This window comes from Tursiops truncatus, chromosome 9 (genome assembly GCF_011762595.2).
Source record: "Tursiops truncatus isolate mTurTru1 chromosome 9, mTurTru1.mat.Y, whole genome shotgun sequence".
In the NCBI taxonomy this organism is placed as follows: Eukaryota; Metazoa; Chordata; class Mammalia; order Artiodactyla; family Delphinidae; genus Tursiops; species Tursiops truncatus.
The window spans coordinates 75572387-75595140 of NC_047042.1; the positions used below are offsets into that span (position 1 = coordinate 75572387).

At 38.2% G+C, this 22754-nt stretch overlaps 1 long non-coding RNA gene across 6 annotated transcripts in view; it reads right to left on the reverse strand.

The window, feature by feature from the left end:
• The window catches only part of LOC109548212 (uncharacterized), a 118756-nt gene extending 107050 nt beyond the window's left edge, over nt 1–11706 (reverse strand). For 4 of the 6 annotated variants that reach the window (XR_002174267.3, XR_002174266.3, XR_002174265.3 and 1 more), the window contains exons 1-2: nt 11431–11706; nt 2628–2700 (exon numbers count right to left, since the gene is read on the reverse strand). This is a non-coding gene — a long non-coding RNA (uncharacterized lncRNA). The remainder of the gene's footprint in view (nt 1–2627; nt 2701–11430) is intronic. The other 2 variants (XR_002174263.3, XR_002174262.3) reach the window with 2 other exon arrangements.
• Nucleotides 11707–22754: the final 11048 nt, after the last annotated feature.

Sequence of the window (22754 nt, forward strand, 5' to 3'; positions counted from 1 at the left end):
AGAGCCAGTACGACTGATTCTTGGCCATTTCTAATATATGGCTTCAAATTCACATCCAGTCAACAGAACAGGGAAAGAAACAGATTGTGGAGCAATTCTTAACTGCCTTACCCCAGAAGTGGTAAGGGGTCACTTCTGCTCACACTTCATTGGTGGCAACCAACCAGTCTTATGACTCCACTTAGAATCAAAAGAACTAGAAAATAGTTTGTACTCAAGAGAAAGGAAAAACCTAATAAGCATCTGACCAATCTTTGACACAAATTTCACATAAACTCATGGATCTTACAGATTCAACTTGTTCAAAATAATTATTTTTTATCACTATCATCTTGATACAAAAACTGCCATGACATTTCCAGTGCAAGCTTTCACTACTTCCTGAAAGGATGTTAAGTCTGAAAAAAATCTAGGCAATTAAAATATATAAAAAGATCCTACTGATCTTTTTTATACTCAAGACAGGAAGTCAGCTAAGGTCCCAATTCCTTTCAAATGGAGAATAGTAGTAAAATCCAACATAAGGGCACTAGGGATAGACAAGGGTCAAGACTACTGCAACTGCTGGGTCAGTTTTAGCAGTGACATAATGGAAGACGTACCTGTAAGATTATAAATTGAAGTTTATTTTTTAATATATTATATCACTGTACTTTTTTTTTTTTTTTTAATAGCAATGGGGTTCTAAGACTTTGACAGTAGTTACCTTGGACTTCAGTTAAAGCCTCTCCAGGCTCAGTTGGGAGCCTAATCAGAGTATTTCCAGGTAAATGATGCTTGAGTCCAGTTGTTTTTGAAATATACCTTTCTACTTATGACTATAATCAGAACGTTGGTCTCACTTCAATAGCTGATAGCCAAACTGTGTCAAAATTTTCCTGATCAGATAAATGGTAAATTGTACTAAAGATATACTATATTCTCTTATAGGGAGAATTCAGCTTACCATGCTATCACAAATTGTTATAAAATTTTAAAACTTTATATCTAACTCACAGTTTCAGGTTTCCTTGTTCCCTTCACACTTTGAACGGAAAAGCATCATCACTTATTTTTATTACTGAATCCTGAAATTCTAAAAGTTACTTTGCGTATTTCATTTGCTGGGCCTTTTCTGTTCCAGAATTCATTCATATGCAGAATTACCCATGATATTCTGAAGAAAACAGGATGTCATTCTCTAAATGAAACACTTGGAAGGAGGATTATTTCTATTTCAAGCCTCCAGTTTATTTTAATTTATTTGCTGATGGAGCCAAGATCTGCAAGAACAGTCCCACGTTCTCATGCTGATTCTAAGTGCAAAAATCTACATCATGACCTCTGTATTAACAGACACAATATATCTTTAAAAATAGTGTTCCAGCTGTATGTGCCAGGGCCTTAGTGGCTTCAAATCTAAACAGACAACATTACTACAGAAAAGCTTCGGTCTTGAGAAGAGTGCCTTTCACACAATTGAATAAGAATTTTAGTTTTTTAAAAAAAAGCAAGTGCTGAGCTTAAAATACATTGTCAGAGTACCAGCGTCCAAAATAGAGTGAAAATGTATGCCTCAACTGAAGCAGTTTTAGTCTGTCACTCATTTCATGGTTTATAATCATTCTCAAGTGAATATTAGCAAGAAGGTGCTTTTGTCTCCCTCTCCCCTCGGTGTACCCTTCTGTACCTCCATGAACAATCCTCAGAGGAGCCTTAGAGGAAGACTGAGTTTGCTATTCACATTTGATGGCACAAGCTCCTGGGATGGGGTCAAATCAGTGATTTAGGAGCCTTTCTCTCTGTTCATGCTCATTCTTCTCCCTCTTCTAGGACCACAGAAGAAGATAAACAGCCACTAGCACGTTTAGAGTAAGCTATATGATGTCAAAATAATTGAATAGCTGATGTTTTGTTAGGATATAGATTGTCACTGATTAATATATCCTTGGAGGCCAACATCATTATTGTAAAGGAGAAGGAACTGTTGAAACTGATGGGCATGTGGTCAATGGGGACCAGAGATGCCCTTAAATGAACTAGCAGTTTGGATGTTTTCCTCAGAAGGTGGGGAAACAGATGCCGATTACAGTGTCAATTAACAGTGTATAGCATTGTAGACATTCCTGTGGATGACTTATTCAATAAGTGAAACCTGCAAGTTAGATGGCATAGGTATTCTCTACACTTTTCAGCTGAAGAAATGAAGATTTGGAGAATTTAAGTGATTTAGCCCATCTTCAAGTTAGGATGTGCTCGAGTCAGCATTTTATAAAACTGTTCCTGTGATTCAAAATCCTATGCACGCTCTCTTTTTACTACACTAGTGATTTTTTTCAGATTGTATTCTGCAGTGATATGGCTCTCTGGAATGGAACTTTAAGGATTGCCGTAAGGGGAAAGCAGAGAATCCAAGCAAGTGGGAATGCCAATAGCATCTTCTCTTAATTCAATCAAAGCAACCCCATGTCTATTGTTTAAATTGGGATTTGACATTAAGATTACACTTGAAAATTTTTTAAAAGTCATAATTGCAATAACTAAACAAAAGTTTTTAGCACAAAATATTGTACTATGTCATGTTTCTTTTTCCAAATAAGGACTGCTCAAAGTGATTCCTAGGTAAAAAGTTCATCTAACAAGCTTACCTTGAACTCAAGACCTTCAGGTTGTGAGACCGATGCACTGCTGGCTACACCAACATGGCAGCTCTAAGTTTACCTAGAGAAACACAGGAATTGAAAGATAAGGATATTCTTAAGGCTAACAAATTTATGTACGTATTTTCTCTGCTAATCTTGTTTAAAGATCAAGTTGTAGTTGATTTAATTTATTAGATTTAGCAGGTGTCCTACTGGGGGTCTGCACACCAGTTTTTCTATGAGAAAGGCAATGGATCCTTCTAAGACAGGACCCTGAATCCTGCCACAGCTGATTAAGGTTGACACGTAACCCAAGTTGGGCCAGTTTCATTACCTTCCACACACACACACACGAGCCACCATCACTACAGTTAGGTACATCAAGCTGAATCTGAGTCACATTAATAGTGTAGCTACACAAACTACAAAACTTCCCAGGTTTCTTCTCATTCTGAAACTTATTTTCAATATTTCCTTTGACTCCTTGGCATTCATTTTTATTGTTTAAGGTAGTTCTAGCATTTGTTTTTCCTCTTTTGCAACAAACAATATCTTACCTATGAGCAGTAATTAAAAAAAAAACTACTTGTGGAAGCAGTTGTGTTCTATAATTCAGGGTGCTTTTTCTTTTTATCCTCCCTTATTAATGAGCTTAAGAAAAATACTTAATTACTATTACAGTTTACAGTAAGTCAAATACCCAAGTTTAAGAATTTTCTTAATTTGTTTCTAGTGGGTTTTTTTTTTCTTTTGGGGTACGCGGGCCTCTCACCGCTGTGACCCCTTCCGTTGCAGAGCACAGGCTCCGGACGTGCAGGCCCAGCGGCCACGGCCCATGGGCCCAGCCGCTCCGCGGCACGCGGGATCCTCCCGGACCGGGGCACGAAACCGCGTCCCCTGCATCGGCAGGCGGACTCTCAACCACTGCGCCACCAGGGAAGCCCTCTAGTGTATTTTTATAATAAATACTAATGATCCAAATATAGGTAAAATTATATCCTTGTAAAGCCTATTAAGATCACAAATGACAAGGTTTTTCAGATATTAAATTCAATTTCTCTTTTCTTAATTTCTACCACTAATCCTAGACATGCATTTCTGTATTTGAAGACTCTTCTGTTTTTTATGGTTATTGCTCTAAAATATTTGAAAACAGGCTACTTAATTTTACAATACTCTGATATGATGATTGCATATGGGTTTTTATCTGAGTACATACTCTAAAATAAGACTGTTCTTAAATAATCACCGAATAAAGTAAAATCCCTATTTTACACCACATTCTATTAGCAGAAATGTGAACTGTACAAAATGAGTAATTGTATATAAAGGAAGATTTTACTGATGATTAAACTTCTGAAATTGTATTGTATTTCACAGTGTATTGTTTTATTAACCTGGGAAAAGAGGACACTTTGCACATCTTTTAGCACCCATCCATCACTATTCAATTAAACAGACTATTTGAAAAATAAAATTCTCACGGTAAGCTGCTGAATTGGGCCATTCTGAAAGTCTTCTAATCATTTTTACGCTTTGTTCTTATTAGTTGTACATTACTGCCTTCTGTTTCCTTGGTTCAGATACCTATCAATTCACAATTGATTACAATAACCTCTCAACTGTCCTTCAGGTCCCTGGCTCTTTTGTCACCCCAAATGCAAGTCAACCTATACCCAACTTCTACATTAATCCTCATAAATACCTCATTCACCTCTCAGCTTGTTAAAATGAGATTAAAGTACTTTTCTGTTAATTTAACACTCCTGGGAGGTATTCAAGGGTCTCCAAGTTAACACTACCTTGCCCAATACAAACTACTTTTATAGAGTCAAGCATTTGTAATGCATTTTCTCTAATCCTCATAATATACATGTTAAGTATACTTAGTTATTCCAGTTTTACAACTGAAGAAACTGAGGCCCAGAGAATTTAACTGATTTTCCAAAGTTATATAGCTAATAAGTAGAGGCATCTGTTTTTGGACCCAAGTATATCTGGATTCCATAAAAGACTTCATTAAAAATAGGTTCCAAGTTCACATAAATTTAGGAAAATAATCTATAGCATATCCATCTTGGAAATTCAAAGTTTTCATTAGTATTTGAAGGAACTGAATAGTCCTGCCTTAACAAATGCTTTCCAATTTGATTAACCCAGCATTTTCCTAACACATTGAATCTCACTATCTTTTATCATGTTCTGCTAATAGCATTACTAGTAGACTATTACAAAAGTATTTTTGTCTACCTAATATACATTCACATGCCCCTTTGCAGGGCTTCACTAGGAATTTCCTTCTCTGTGTGGCCACAGTTGTGCTGTCAATACCCGCCTCTTTCCACTGCAGTGGTATATGCACTACCCAGGTTGTTCAATGAGAGTACCACATACTGTGGGACACAGTGATTACTTCACCCTTAGCAAATGACCTAGGCAAGGCCAATTCCAATCTTGCCTAGGCATTAGAAAAGTTACCTTTACAGAGGTAGCTTTATATGTGTATAGAATAAAGCAAATAAAGCCAAAGATATAGAAAGTAAGTAACTGAAACCTCTAGGTCCACGTATGTCTAAAGTAAACTTGACCCTTGAATTCCACAGACACAAATGACAATGAATTTTCATTTGGACTAAGAAAATTTGCATTGCGATTCTATGCTTGTAATCAACTAGTCCTGACACAAAGAACTATAAAATTTATGTATCAACCAATGCACTTTGGCAAAAACTGCAGTCTATGCTAAAAAATGCTTTTAATTTTCTTCATAATACTGTAGATTGCAGTAAGCATTTTTTCCAGATGTGTTTTCAACTATTGTTTCCCTGTGATGTGATGTGTATTTAACTACATGTCAAAAAGCTGCTAGGTTCTTTTTTTTTTTGTATTATATTTACCTATAAGCTTGATTCATATTACTATTCAGCCAGTTACTACAACCTTGTCTTAGATGCTCTAGAAGCTTAGTCCCTGGATGGGGATTCTTGAGGCAGTGACTAAAATATTATTCTCAGGTGAAACATTTAAGGGGGTGAGAAAGACAGGAAAGGGGCAGAAGCCTATACAACACGTGCATGCAGATGAAATCCAGCCTCAGCCTAATCCTATGGGGAGTTCTAAGCAGAGGAACGTCCACAGAGCCATCCTACCCTGAAGCAAACTATCTCCCACACTCTAAGGGGAGTTCTAGGAAGAATGGTTTAGCTTCAACTGTTAGTAGCCCACACTCACAGAACCTGGGAGATGGGTGACCTCAGATCAGTAAAGGGAATCCTGGCAAGGCAACAACCGTCTACTACAACGAGCAGCTGCTTCCCAAACACACTTAAACTGCACAACATAGGCTAGGAAGAACTCGATTGTTCCAATCAGATTAATCTAGGCTAAACTCCAGCTCTGGAATCTCTGGGTCAACTTGAACAAGTTATTTCTCATCTATTGGCCTAGGAACTTTCGTCATGACTAGAGGTAATGTACTAGGTACTAAGTAGCTAATAATTGTTAATACGCACATATAAAATCAAGTACTTGGTAGCTTTTCTAATCTCTGCTAATCCAGAGAACATTTATTCGATATACAAAAATAATTTAAAATTTTGCTGCACTCTCAAAAAAAAAAAAGGCCGATAGAGGTTACCTACATAATAAATGTCAAACTGCCTTACAATCTTCATTCTTAAACTCTGTCCTAAACTTGAAACTGCAAGTAGCTTGCCCTAAGGTTTCAGGCATTCTTCCTTCTAAAATATTCCAATCTACCTTCCAGAACAAATAATTATTTGAGCATTTTGAATTTTTCCTTTTGTATTCGTTTGCAAGGGCTACCATAAAAAAGTACCACAAGCTGCGGGGCTTGACAAGAATGTGTCTTCTCACAATTCTGGAGGCTGAAGTCTGATATCAATGTGTTGCCAGGGTTGGTTTCTTCTGAAGCCTCTCTTCTTGGCTCACAGATGGTTGTCTTCTACGTTTCTTCATATGGTCTTCCTTCTGAGACATCTGTATCCTAATCTTGCCTTTTCTTATAAGGACACCAGTCATATTAGATTAGGGACCACCCTAATTACCTCATTTTAATTAATGACCTTCTTAAAGGCCCTATCTCCAAATATGGTCACATTCTGAGGTACCAGGGTTAGGATTTCAACATCTGAATTGGGGGAGAAAAACACAAGTTTGGCCTTAATACATTCACTTGGCTTGTAGCTAACGTTTACCAGACACACGGTTCTTTCCAATGTAAAGCCTATTGGCCTTTCTGGCTTCATGACATTGCTTGTCACTCTTTATTGTGATGTGTGTAAAAATGGCCCAGGAACCTCTCGGGCAAAGGAAAACTCTACTGGGTACTTCTGGGGCAGGTGAGAGTGAGTAACATGAATGGTCATGAATTAACATTTTTTCTGTTGCATTTTATAATTAAAAAGCATGTTAAAAATAGATCTTATAGTAAAACATCTCATTGAGATTCAACACTGGTAGTAGTAAAATATGATACAGCAGGCAGTGGTCATCTTACCAGAGATGTGAGGGAGAGCTGAAAGAAAACGTACTCTGTGAACCTGAGATTATTAGTTGAAGACAGTATGACTACTTCACCTTTTCCTCAGGCAAGGTTTTGTTTCATTTAATTTCAAATTCAGAGTGGAAAATAGACTGAACTCTTACAGAGATGGTGTTTACTTTATAAAATGTAGAGCTCTTGCAAACAGATATGATTACTAGAAAGAAAATGACAAGATCGAGATTATTTTGTTTACATATATATCCTACATATCATATATACCATGTCATAATTCTAGAGAGCTTAGTGTTATGCTTGCCTGTAACTGCTGCCTGAAGGCAGTGCCAGGGCTGGGCAAACACAGGCCAAAGAGAGGATCTCTGACATTTTGGGAGTGGGAGAGTCAGCTAGTGGGCTGGCTACCAGCCAGAAGGAGTCCCTTGTCTGAAGAGAAGAGTGTATCCTCCAGCTCAGAGAAATGGAAATCACTGTTGAAACAGCGTTAGGATCAAAATCCAGAGCCAGATAAGGAGGAGGTGAGAGATAGAGGCTATAACTTTACAAATTATTTAAAACAGAGAGAGAGAAAGAGAGAGAGAAACTTAAGACCAGTTATTAATATTTTTATTTAACTCTCATTTCTCTAAAGGAGATATTCACCATATTTTCTTAGCATTTAAGAAGTAATTTTCCAAGATCAATTTTCCTTGATTATTGATAAATAATCCAAAGCTTCCCATTCCTTTATTTCTTTCCAGTATGAATTTTTTAAAATGATCTCAATAGCTCAGAACCTTCAGAATCATTAACTTACCAGCCTTTATTTATTAATGTTCCTTCCTTACATCTTTTGCTCCCTTTTCTCTCAAGTATTTGTAAAATTCTATTCTCTTTAAACCCTTTGGCTACCATGAATTATTTCTGCCTTTTCCTCAGACTGAAAACTACAAATAATGTAACGTGTCTTTAAGTTTCTTCTTTTCCTTTTCTCCATTTTCAGTATCAGCTTTTATTATGTTAAAAAGAACCATAATCAGATTTTTATAAAACACTAATGACAATAGTATGATTTGTGATAATTATATTTTTCAGACGGCCTGGAACTATGTAAACATAAGACCCATGTAAATTTATGATGAATATATCTGTACATATATAAATTTATATATAATGGTGCATTCACATGTTGATGACATTATATACTAATACTAGCAATATGTACTAGGAATATTTGACAAAGTATTTAAGACAGATCTTATGTCAATCTCACTTAAAATATATTTTCTGGAGTGTAGTATGTGCCACCTAGATTCCCCTTCCAACCTTCTAACCTAAGCACACCTTCTCCCAGCTGCTGGGAGTGTTGGCTACTGATGGCTCTTAGCTGATTCTGTCTCAGGTAGTTGTTCTCAGCTGAAAAGAATATACTTATCTGAAGTCACATCTCCCTCCTAAAGGTCAGTGTGCATCCAGGGCCTGGGTGATACTGTGATATTAACAGCTGGTGTCCTTGCCTCAAGATGGAGCAATCTCAAGTATTGTTCCATCCCTAGAGCTCCCAAAGGAGAGACTGAGACCTATTGGTCTACATCACAGTTGAGTTCTTCCCTGTTTAATCTTGTTTCCTTTACTCTTCCACAGATATTGACCCTGAAGGTAGTCCCTTATAAATTTTCAGCATAAAAATTTCTGCCTCATAATCTGTTTTCCAGGCAAACCACCATAAAACTGTTGGTACCTGGAGGGGTCCAAGGAAGCAGGCTCTAAAACAGAATTTTGGAGATGGACCACCTGACAACCAGGTGCAAAATAAGACCCCATTGGTTGCAGACTGTTGCAATGCAACTGTTAAATTTTGCCAATAGTTAATGTCTTATTTTTGAGATAAAACAAATATTATACCTGCCAGTATATATATCTTAAGTCCCTTGGAAGAGCAAGTTATAAGAACAATCCTATCTTGATAATTCTTGCTAAGTGCCATTTACAGACTGGAGGAAGACGTTAAAAAGCAGGTGACTGGGCTTCCCTGGTGGCGCAGTGGTTGAGAGTCCGCCTGCCGATGCAGGGGACACGGGTTCGTGCCCCGGTCTGGGAGGATCCCACATGCCGTGGAGCGGCTGGGCCCGTGAGCCATGGCCACTGAGTCTGCACGTCCGGAGCCTGTGCTCCGCAACGGGAGAGGCCACAACAGTGAGAGGCTCGCGTACCGCAAAAAAAAAAAAAAAAAAAAAAAAAAAAAAAAGCAGGTGACTAATCACTGAATAAAAGTAAGTGTGCAAGGCAGAAGTCCTCCTTGGTAGCATGAAAAGACTCATCTCCTATAGCCAGAGGGCAGTAAAGCTAAGGAAGAAACCCACAACTTAATTATGAAGAGTAGCAGAGTTCCAGGGAAGAGAGGATAGCTAATGAATTGGACCAGCAATTCAATGTAACTCAATATAAGTAGCAAAGTTCAGGGAAGGTTAACTCTTAGCCCCGTCCACGTAACCCACATTTGCTATGCCAAGTGTGGTTGGGAAAAATGGAGTATTAAGACCTGGCTTGAGGACAGATGTTTCACTGCAGTCAAAATCCTTGAGACTCCGGAGTCCACTGAAGTCTCTCTGGACCTGCCAAAGCGGCCCACTCCTTACTGTTACAGGGTAGAACTACTAAAGCTATAGCAGACGCCTCTGCTTTCAAGACAACACGTGTACCCTTTCACATTTCATCTCATGGCCAGCCACCAAAGCCAAGTCACAACATGCCTGGGGAAGCTCTGGGCATTCTCCTAAGTTACAGGATATAATACTTTGGCAGGGATCTCAGGAAACAATATTAACATGCTACTCCTGAAGTATAGAGAAAGTAATGGTCCACACTAAGTTAAATAGAAATGCCTGTGGTAGATGCTGAAAGGATCAAAAGGCTCAGAAGCAGGCATGTTAGAGTGGCTATGCTGTGTAAGGCTGGAAAATCCACTAGCTACCTATGTTCTGCACAAGGACCTGATGGGTACCCTATGTACCAAAATGGTAGAGAATGCACTAGTTAGAGGAACACACGCATTACTGTAAACCTCAATGGTTGCTGTCCCTTGCAACAGGGACGATGGTAATACTGTCATAGAATTAAGCTCACTGATAGTAATGAGGATTGCACGCTCCCTCTCCCCTTATAACAGAGGCCAGGTGGAAGTATTTAACCAGCAGAAGCAAGTAGAGTTACCATTATATTAATGAGAGACGAGGTTGGAGTAAAGGTCAAGAAAGCCTGATTGAAAAGAGGTGTGGATGTAGTTAATAGGATACAGCGTCTCTAGGGTCAAGAAAGTTGGACAGCTAACGAAGGAAGAACCCTGCAACACCACATCAAAAGCATGTGGCCCAGATCTCCATGGCATTTACCACTGCTGCACTCATGTGTCTACCTTTCACCTGGGGCACATGGGGGTAGAGTGCAGTCTCTATCAGCAAATGACAGAGGAAGGAAAGTAGCAAGCTTTGCTCAGAGGTAGGTTGGCTCGGTAGGTGGAAGCAGGCTAAAATGTTCTGCTGCTGTACTTGTGCCCCACTGAAGTCAGCAGTAGGGGGAGTTCTCTTATTGAGCAAAGCTTCAGACAGTATGCTTAGTTACCACTTTGTGCTGGGGCCCAACGGAAAATCACTTAAGACACATGCAGTGACAAAAGACTGGGCTGGGGCTTCCCTGGTGGCGCAGTGGTTGAGAGTCCGCCTGCCGATGCAGGGGACACGGGTTCGTGCCCCGGTCCAGGAAGACCCCACATGCCGCGGAGCGGCTGGGCCCGTGAGCCATGGCCACTGAGTCTGCACGTCCGGAGCCTGTGCTCCGCAACGGGAGAGGCCACAACAGTGAGAGGCCCGCGTACCGCAAAAAAAAAAAAAAAAAAAAAAAACTTGGCTGATTGGGCCAGGCCTGGAAAGAGAAAATCCTAAAGATCAGGGCTAAGGGTGCAGGGGAGAGGCATGGTGACACCACCACTGACGTGAGCACAGAGGGTGAGGTTCTCTGTATTCCTTATTAACCCCCAACAGAGTATCCACCACAGAAGGAGCACTGAACAACAAAGGTGACAGAATTACTTGACAAGTAATTCTGATTTGATCAGCTGGCCTCTGTCATTGTCTGCCCCACAGCAGGCACGGTTAGGTTCACAAAGACTCATGGTGATAAGGATGAAAGATACCCATAGGGCCAACTGTGTAAGTTCCCACTCCACAAAGCTGATTTAGCCACTGCCGTTGCTAAACATCCAACTCCTAGCCACAAACACCAACACTATGTCCTGATATGGCATCCTACCTGGAGGAGGCAAATCCGCCCCTTGGTGTTACCGAACCAGGTTCCTCCTGCTCGAGCACAGTGAGCGAAAACACCGAGACATCAAGGTTTGCAGCGAAGTGAGGGTTTACTCAGGAGTCAGCCAAGCGAGGAGACCGCAGAACAAATCTCAGATCCACCTCCTTGAAGGCAAGGAGACTGGGTGTATGTAGGCATAACAACGAAGCAGAGCAGGCTCAAGCGTGGGGAGCATGGGGAAAGGTGATCGGAAAAGTGGTGCGGTGATTGTCTTTCTGCGCAGGCGTAACTAAGCTCCAGGCTCTGCTCTTTTTAAAGGCCGCTGAATATGGACGCTTGCGCATGCCCAGTGGAAGGGTCCGTGGTCCGAGCCTGTCTTAACCAGTTCAACTGGAACTAGATGCAGCTGATTCCAAGTTCATAGAAAACAACTCAGGCAAACATCTTATTGGCTAGGCTACCTGCTGTTTGGAGAACATGCAAGTCTTAACAGGACCCTGATTAGTGAAGGCAGGTGAAATGGATTTAACCCACGGTTTCAGTGGCACGTTGATTACATTCAACTCCTTCCACCTTGTAAAAGCCAACAATTTTGAATAGAAAGAATACGAATCTAGGGCAAAGGTTTGCCTTTTCTGCACCGCTATTTAAAAACATAAAAAGCATTTAATCCACTGACAGACCCAGCATAACACTGCCTTGCACTTGGACTAAGGAACCACGTCACAGCAAAGGGGTGCAATAGTACGCACATGACCACTGAATCCCCCAGTCTTATCAGATATCACGCCTCCCAGCAGCTCTTGACCTGGTGTGTTTTCAAGGGGTAGAATATATACATCTAGCAGCCATGCATGGAAGGAGTAAAAAAACAAAAAAAGAACTCTACGTAACCTCATCAAATGCTTACATTATTACTTTAAGAAAGATTAAGTACAATTCCCAATGTGGAAACACCTAGAAAGAAGAGTGAGAATTTCGACCTTGAACTCTTTGACTTACCTTTCGTCCACTATGCATCACTGCCTTTCCATATTTGCACCAAAATCGAAGGACTGAAAAAAGAGGCAGAAGAACAGCAGTGAAACTACACGTAAAACATTGACCAGCTTAAACTGGTTTTGTTTCCCTAAAACGCGTTGTTGATTAATCAAACCTGGAGTTGTTTTACAGAGACAGCCCTGCGCATGTGCGAGATGGGAACCCACGTCTCCAGGATGACCCCGGAGCAGTGGAAAGAATCAGAACATGTGAAATTCCTTAAAAATTAATTACTTAAATAATTTTGCTTGTTACACTTAATTAAAAAAAGAAACCCTTAAAAAAAAAGGATATGAAACTCAATAGAAACGTTGCCACCTGACCTCTTTACAAAGCAAGAAGTCCTTCAATAAGAAAAATCTAGCTTCCAGCAACCTGAGTAGCTGGATTACCATATATGGACTGATTAGAGACTAGCCAATCATCTTCTGCCAAGTTTGAAATTCCCCTAACCGCTTAAATTTTACCCCAACCCTGGATGGAGGAGACAGAGTTGAGCCCTTCCCCCTGTCTCCTCGCTTGCCTATCAACCTCGAAATAAAGCTCTTTCTTTTCTCAAAAGCCAGTGCCATAGTACTGGCTTCTATGGGCTTCAGGCAGCAAGACTTTGCTTGGTATCAACAGCAGTAAACTGTCTCTCAGAAGTAGGTGACCAAGATTGCATGTTAGGGACTCATTTATATACATCATGTTCTTATTTGTTTCAATATTGACAAACTGAAATCAACCTAAATCGTCTAATAGGGAATTACTTAAATTATGGTATATATACAGGATGGATGAGCATGCAACCATTTAAAATCTTATTTTTCTATTGATTGATTTACCCACATTATAGTTAGTTACTGGTAGCACCTAGCCTACAACACAGGATGTTTAATGTCTAATTCAATGAGCTATTGACCGTATACTATTGGATTGGTCTTAATCTCCTTAGATATAACACACTAGCACCATCGCTCTCCCATCCTCAATCCATTACCTGTCCTTCCAAATTATGTACTTTATGTTGAAAGATGTAATCAAGTCCTGATTAGTAATCCCTATATGTGCCTATAATTCACAAATAAGTTTCATATCTGCCATTATTAGAAACAAATACATTTTATCTTGTTTTTTAAAGTACATAATGGCATAATTATCACTATATAACATTATGTAAAAAATCAGAATAAACATAAAACGTGTAAGCATGGTCTCATTTATAAACATTGGGTATTAACCATAATATGATGAAATTTGGTGTATATTTGTTGGGCTGCACCCCAGAGGCCTACAAGCCCTGTGCTTGCCCAGCTTCAAGACTGATGAAAGAGCCCAGTGTCAGCAATAGAGATATCAATGGTTTAATGGTCGGGGGAGCTTACACGTCCGAAGCAAGGTCCTGGAGCGACACCCCACCGTATGCAACAGTTGACTGGCAGGACATGATAGCAGTCTTTGCTGTGGGGCCGGGGTGTGGGTGGGGGTGTGGAATTACCAGTTATAGGGGAATTGACATCAGGTGGGCTCATTGGTTACCAGGGAAACCAGCAGAGGGGCCCGCCCCTCACTGCCCCTTTGATAAGAACGATCACTAGCTGGGCCTGGGGCAAGTACAGAGGAAGGTCAGTCATGTGCTTAGGGTGTAGGTGAAGCAGGCAGTTGTCCGGCAGGGGACGTACAGAGAGCAAGAGAATAGCCTTCTTGCGTGGCCTGACCATACAATATTATTTCCTTCTTATAGTTTTCAAATAACTTTACAGTTTTATAATCTGAAAATGAGCTATATTAAGACAAAAATAAGGAAAAGTAAGCAAGAAAGAATGCAAAAAAACAAGTTAAACGATATAAAGCCCTACCCCAAATCTCTTGTGTAACTGATTTGAAACATTTTAAAGACGTTTTTAGAAGTGGTGTTTCTTTGTTGAGCATATTTCAATAATCTCTAAGTGAATTGAAGTAAATAACATTTCGCCTAAATGAATGCTAGCAAAGTTGTTCTCCAGGGAACAAAATTTGCTTGAAGAAAAGGCAGGGTCCATTAGGATTTAGAAGGAACACACAAGTTAGTACACGAGGTCAAATGTAAGCAGAAATTGCTTCTAAGGCCTGATGTTGCCTCTTTCAATCTCACTCCTCCTAATTCTTGTATATTAGTTTACCAGTGAAGTGGAAATGAATATTTGTCACACTCTTCCTCAATTAAGAATTAAAGCTCCACCCTGATACATATGAGAAAGAAATAAGGACTTAAATCAGGCAGTTTATTACTTAGAAAGCCACCTTAGTCTACACCTTTCTGTCTGTGTTCTACCCAAGTGATACAGCTACACTGAAGACAAAACCATTCCCTCCAATTTTAAACAATTGGTATAAATAAATAATACATTGGACATGATGCATGATAATTGTATGCCTCCTCTTTTCATGCAATGATACTTCATGGTAGCTACATTAAAGAGCCCAGTCATTCCCTGTTTTACCTCACCTCTTATGTGCAGTAAATTATTGCAATTTCTTTGCCCATTTGTATAGCTAACAAATCTTGATATACTAGTAAATACTGTTTGTTACCTAGTCACATTAAACTTCAAAATAGCTTTGAAATTACTACCCATGTGAAAATAAGCCATATAATCAGAAGGCAAGGAAGTGGTTGTTTAATTTCTAATATATTTCACCATATTTTATATGATTGGATGCTCAACAGAAATTCCATTAGCACACTCAAAATAGGATATACTTCAAGGACTGTTTATATAGGGGTTATTTACAAAGAGTGAGAGTTGGGGAACCAAGGATAGTGCAGTAACCTGGAGTTAGTAGTGAGCTTGGAGGTCAAAGGGTGGAGAAAGACTAGTTCCTAGAATCTGGGAGGAAAACGTCCTACAGAATCAATAGCCTTGGGAGGAAGAGTAATCTTCCATTGAGAGGCACAACCAATCCAAGGCATCCTAGCAGGAGCAAAGCCACATCAAATCCCCTGATCTCAGTCTCCTCCTTCCCTCTGACTTCCTGCTTTGTTTGCCCATTTTCAAAATCCAACCTGATACAGAAGGCAAGAAAGCTCATAGATACAATCTATAAAGTTCAGTTTGTCAGGGCAGAGAGCAGGGGGAGAGCATGAAATGTGCATCTGCAGGGACAAAAAGAAAACATTCCACACGATCAGTGAACTTTTTCTCCTTCAACTTGAACATAAAAATATAATGCTAATAACAATAATAATAACAGCTTATATTTGGGTAGGTCTTTAGTTAATCTATATGTATGTTTAGAGAGTTCGGACTAGCTTTTTTATGATTTCTTCATCCATTACAATGTGATATGATATCCAGAATGGAATTTAATTTTCTAGGGGCTCACCAGTTCAAAGTCTCCTAGATTTCCAAGAGTAAAGTCAGAAAATGAATTGCTTTATATGTTACATTTGTTTAACCAGTGAAGAAAAATCTGTATTTTAAGGTTCAGTTTTAATTGCTGTCAAAATTATTCATGTTAATAAGTCAGTTATATAAAGTTTGCTGTGAAAAATAATAGTTCCCACCTCCACGCTCCTCAATTATCCCTCTCTTTTAGAATTTATTTATCTTCTTTGCTCTATGGGACATTCTTGTAATGTGACTTTTTGATTGTTCAATTTCAGGTATTCATTTATTAGTTTTCTAGCACTGCTGTAACAAAATGTCACAGACCTGGTAGCTTAAACAACAGAAATTTATTTTCTCGCAGTCCAAAAGACAGAGACTGACTGTCGGGGTTCTAGGAGACAAGTCGGGGGATGAGGGGACGAGGACTGAAATGTGTTATGTGTGTATTTCCTTAGCTCTCTTGCTCTCAGTACAGTATAACAACCATTACTTATCCTCGTGTGCTCCCTCCAAAATTCCTGCTATTATACCTGCTCTTCTGGGGGTCTGGGAAGTCACCCCAACTGTGATGAGTAGAGATCTATGGATCTGACTGCTTGTGAAACAGTCTTAAAGAATGGAATATTACTCAGCCATAAAAAGAAACGAAATTGAGCTATTTGTAATGAGCTGGATAGACCTAGAGTCTGTCATACAGAGTGAAGTAAGTCAGAAAGAGAAAGACAAATACTGTATGCTAACACATATATATGGGATTTAAGAAAAAAAAAAGTCATGAAGAACCTAGGGGTAAGACAGGAATAAAGACACAGACCTACTAGAGAATGGACTTGAGGATATGGGGAGGGGGAAGGGTAAGCTGTGACAAAGTGAGAGAGTGGCATGGACATATATACACTACCAAACATAAGGTAGATAGCTAGTGGGAAGCAGCGCATAGCACAGGGAAATCAGCTTGGTGCTTTGTGACCACCTGGAGGGGTGGGATAGGGAGGGTGGGAGGGAGGGAGACGCAAGAGGGAAGAGATATGGGAACATATGTATATGTATAACTGATTCACTTTGTTATAAAGCAGAAACTAACACACCATTGTAAAGCAATTATATCCCAATAAAGATGTTAAAAAAAAAAAGAAATCCTCCTTCTTTCAAATTCCTTCCACTTTAAGAGATAGCTGGTTGTGACAATTCCTGAGAGTTTGGGGGATCATGTGATAAATTTGATTACTTTTGGTATTCCCCATTGCTGGATTAATTCTCACTTTTGACAATATGTTGAATAATTTACCACTTATCTTTGCATTTCAGCTTTGAAAACTGTGTTGCTCAAGTTTCTTTTCCTTTTCTCCTGACTTTGTGAATCTGTGTCTTACCAAATACATCCTTCTATTGTTTTAGTGGGTCTTCCAGAGAAAGCAAAGTCTGCCAACTTTAACTGAATGTCCAATATTTTTTCTTTCTGTTTTCTTAAGAACTAAATAAATTCATAGTTAGCAAAAATGCTAAAACAATATTGCAGTCCACTCAGCAACTACCATCAACGTTTTATTCTGTTACTAATGTAACAAAGAGCTTCTTTAAAAAAGGGGTTTAAAATGCTCTCGAGTTCATCCTGCGTCTTTTTCTTACTTCATTCCTAATATAGACCAACTCATATTTCCTGATAACATAACCAAATTATTCAGAATTACTGACCTGAAACTTAGTAAAGGTAAACTGTGACTCAGTTCTTTTTTCTAATACCCTCATCTTTCCCTCCTCAGCAATATACTTTTACTCTGACCTCTGCTTTCCAGGGTCTCAGTTTTTTGGCCTCATTATAATTATTTCTTTGAAAACTTGTCACTTCTTTGTGTTTGATTTTCACTTAAGTACGGATAATGTCATCACATTTATATCCCGGCTCTCTCATTGGTCATTCAACTTTATATTCACAAGGCTTACATGATGTTTCCATATTCAAAATAAGCTATTGAATATGCTATTTCAGAGTAAGCATGTCCATATATTAACTCTTCTTCCCTCCCAGGGTATGTTATCTTTTCCCTATTCCTCAATTTTCCTTTAAGAAACTATCATTCTTCTGATTACTGAGGTTAGACAGTAGACCTTTTCCTGTCTGCTTCATCATTTTGCTTCATCTAACACGCCAATCAATCCTACCATATCTTTCTTTAAATAATCTCAAGATTTCCACTTCCTCTGCTCTCTTGGTATCTCTTTTCTAGTTCATCTTCTTGCCACTGAAATATCCACTCGGTAAACACGAGGCCATTTAATAAATTTGTGTTAGATTGTCCAAATGATAGATTTTGCACACACAATAATCCAAGATGAATGTTGGAAATGTTTCAACCTCAAATTAAGGTAAAACCTGCTTCTATTAATTTAATCTACATAAGTATCACAAGGTATTGATCTCTGAAAGTGAAAGAAGAAACAAGAACCAAGTGAATAAATAGTCAGTGTTTTATTATTACATCATTGACTTAATTCATATGGACTTTGGAAAACACTTTCCCCAATATCTATTAAGGTAAAAGCATGTTAATATTTATTCAACACTGATTAGTTTATTCAGCACCTACTATGTGTCAGTTATTGTGCTGGGGTTTGGTTGTGCTTGGATGAGGATACAAATTTAAATAATGAAATGAGAATGTGACTTCCCAATGTTCCAAGCCAAGCAGGATGGCAAGCTTTTATACAACGGGATGTGATAAGTGCTAAAATAGAGGTAGGGACAAGGCAGATGGGGATAGAAAGAGTAATTTTCAACTCCATCCAACCATGTCCTGCTGTTAAGGACGGCTTCTCAGAGGAGGAAGCACTTGAAATGGGTATGGGTTGTTATGGGGGAGGACATTCCAAGCAAAGACACCAAAGAGGCAGAAGGACATGTTTAAGCAGCTGTGTATTAATTATCTTCTCACAAGTCATCTTTGTATTTCTAACACCTGGGATAGATCATAGCTCATACTATGTACTCATTAAAATGTTTTTGAAAATTTATTACGTTTTATTAATTTAAATGGACGCACCATACATGTTCATTAAAAATATATATATACTACAGGGTAATGCCCTTGGGTTTTTGATAGGTATAATTTATCTTTGCTCTTGGAACTATGCTTTACATACTGTAGTTCCCTCCTTCCGAATGATGAATATCCCTGTTGAAAATGACTGAGACTCACGCAAATGGCACATAATAGAACAATCTGTATGTAGGCATGCGAAGTAGGAGGCTTTGTAAAAAGAGCTCTGAACCAGAAATCAAGAAACCTAGGTTCTATTCCCAGACTTCCCTCTAATTAGCTGTGTGACCTTTTTAGAATCAATTATCCTTTCTGTGTCCCATGTTCTTAATTTAAAGAGTGACTTGCACTAGATAACAACTATGCTTCTTTTCAGCTTCTAAGTTATACATGTCAGTAAAATGACAAACGGACAATTTCCCTTGCCTCTATTTCTTCATAATTGTGTCTGGCAAGGTTTGACCTTTGTTTCTAAGGTCAGCACAGAAGCCAACTTGTCTCTCTTCTGAACTCCCATAGAATTGTATTTCTAGCTCTCTCAAGGTTTAGTGTAGAATAAGATTTAGAGGGTAGGTTCTGGTGCCAGACTGCCTGGTTTTATGATCCAGTTTTGCCACTTACTAGCTGTATGATCTTGAAAAGTTTCTTTAATCTCTCTGTTTATTTGTTTCCTCACCTATTTATGGGGATTCCAATACTACCTACCTCATAAAGAGGCTGAAATAGGTTAATGATTTTAAAGTGTTTAGAAGAGGACTTGGCACAGAGTAATTGTTCAATAGATGATAAATTATTACTTAAGATATTTACATTCCCAGTGACACCCAGCCCATCCCCTGCAAAAAGAATTGGTAAGATACAGGACAGATAAACTACTGCTCTTTTGCAAGTGTAGAAAACCGTGAAGTGAAATCTTGTCTTCTCTTACTCTGTAGCACACATGTTCATTCTTCTTAGATGTCTGATGAAGGAGTATGGAATCCTAACTCCTTTGCCACAAAAAAAAAAAAAAAAAAAGCCTTGACTGGGGCACTGATTTCTTTGTGTCCCTTATAGCATCTAATAACGTGCCTTCATCTGATCCTTCATCCCTGTAAGTGAGGAAAAGCTGGGAAATAAGATGAAGTGAACAGAACCAGCTACATAATTTGTGGGTCCTTGTACAAAATGCAAATACGGGACCCTTGTTCAAAAACATAAAAAGCTGCTAAACTATAAAACTTTTTCTTTCTTCTTCATACCTCCTCTGTTCATGCATATGCACCAGTGTTGCATCAGATTTCACTGAAAAAGCACCAATTCAAAGATAAAATTAAGAATTTCAAAACAGTTACAGCAGATCATTAAACCAGAGAATCAAAATCTGCAAATCTGTACAGGTGAGACTCCCAGAAAGATGAGTTTATAGCTGAGAAAGACAGAGAGAGAAACCAAGAGAGAGCGAGACCCAGAGATGGAGAGAAAGACAGGGAGGGGACACAGGGAATGGAGAGGGAGGGAGCTGATTAAGGTATTCTCTACTCCATAATGTAAAATCAAACCTATCTATTGCTCTAATGTTGCCAGGGCCTTGTGTTATCAATGATAATTTAAAGGGGAAAAAGATATAAAATTAAACCTAGCATCTAGCATATTAAATTCATCATGTAACTCCTCCACTGTTCAGTGGTTCCCCAACATATCTGGGTAAAAATCTAAGTTTTTGAAATGGTTAAAACACTCTGCTGATCTGGACCTGTTCTACCACTCTGTCCTCAAGCCATACCATTTCTCCCCATTTCACTCTATTCCAAGCACGCTAGGTTCATTTCTGTTGCTAAAAAATGTTAATCAACCTCTTGTCTCCTTGCCTTAGCATTTTATCTTATATTGGCCTGGAATTTTTTCCCAAATGTCCACATGATCCATTCGCTTACTTTTCTCTTATTTCTTGAAGTTCTCTGATTAACCGGCACATATTAGAGGGTACCTCTCTGACATTCCTAACAAAAAAATCTGTCTTTCCTTCTCTGCCTCTTTCTCTGTCTCTGTCACTCTCCACTCCTTGCTTCATCTCCTTTGTAGCATTTATCATTACTTTTCATACTTTATTTATCTATTGCCTTATCACAGTATACTATACCACCATGTAGTATATGGTCAATAAATATTTGGAGGCATGAAAAAAAGGTATGAAGTAATATAGTCTATAGTCACTAGAGCTGTAGAACAAAGAGATAGACAAAAGAGGTAGAAAAATTTAATTAACATTTCAGAGACATTTCATAGATACCATCTACCTTAATAAGATTTTTTTAAAAAGCAAATTAAATCCAAAATAACCATAAGGAAAGAAATAGTAAAAGCAGAAATCAAAAAAATGCAAATGAACAAGTAATAGAAAAGGACAATGAAAACTCATTTTCTTGAAAAATCCACAAAGTTTATAAACCTGTAGCTAGAATTATCAAGATAAAAAGAGGTAAGACACATTTCAATATCATGAGTGAAAGAAGAAGATCACTACAGAGCTTACTGACATTGAATGAAATAAATACAAACACATTTATGCCCAACAAACATTTGATTAACTTTGACACTACAGATAATTTCCTTGAAAGACATACACTACTACACAACAAAAGTTCACTCAATATGAGAGAGAAGTGACAGCATTATATCTTTTTAAAAAGTGAATTTTTAATTAAATACCATCTCATAGAGAAAACGCCATACCGAGATGGCGTCACTGGTGAATTTTATCAACATTTAAGGAAGAAGTAATAAAAATCTTATACAACTCTTATAGAAAATAGAGGAAGAGAAACCTCATTTTATGAGGCGAGCATTACCCTATAGCAAAACCAGACATAGTCAGTATAAGAAAAGAAAACTAAAGATTAATATCTTTTATGGTCATGGGTACATAAAATCTTTATTAAAACATTAGCAAATCTAATCCAGCATTATGTAGACAAGAAAATAAACCATGAACAAGTGTATTTTGGTATGGCAGGTTTAGTATTCACAAATTAAATAGTGTATTTCATTATCTTATCAATACAAAGGAGAAAAATCATATTACTTCAAAAGATACAGAAAAATAATTTCAAAAATTGAATATTCATTCATGGTAAATAAAATACCCAGCCTATTAAGAATAAAAAGGAATTTCTTCAATCTGGTAATGGTAATCTAGGAAAAATACACTGCTAACATTATACATAAGAGTAAAAGACTGAATGCTTTTTCTCTAAGACCAGCGACAAGGTAAGATATCCATTTTCACCACTTCAACTGAATATTGTGTTAGAGACTCAAACCACTGCAGTAAGGTAAGAAAAATAAATAAAAGTTTTAAAAATTGGAAAAGAATTCAAGTCATCTTCCCATGCAGACCACAGCAACATTGAAAACCTAAATCAATCAATCAACCAGTCAAATAAGCAAGCAATCAAGCTACAAAAAAGCTACTAGGCTACTTAGCTTACCAAGGTTGCATGACACAAGGTCAAAACAAATTAGATTGTGTTTCTATATACTAGCAAGGAACAATTGAAAATGAAAAAATATTTTAAAAGCACTGTACAACAGCATTCAAAGATATAAAGTAATTAGGCATGAATTCACAAAATACTCTGCAAGTTACAAAACACTGCTGCGAGAAAATGAAGGAAACAAAGCAGTGGAAAGCTATATTACATTCATTCATCATGAACTGGCAATTATTCTCAACTGATCTATAAATTCATTGCAATTTCAACAAAACTTCTACAGGCTTTTTATGTAGAAATTAATAAGATGATTCTAAAATGTGTATAGATGTACAACAGATCAGGTGTAGAAAAAACAATTTTGAAATTATGAACACAGTAGGAGGACTATGACTACCTGCTTTTGAGACTTATAAACTATC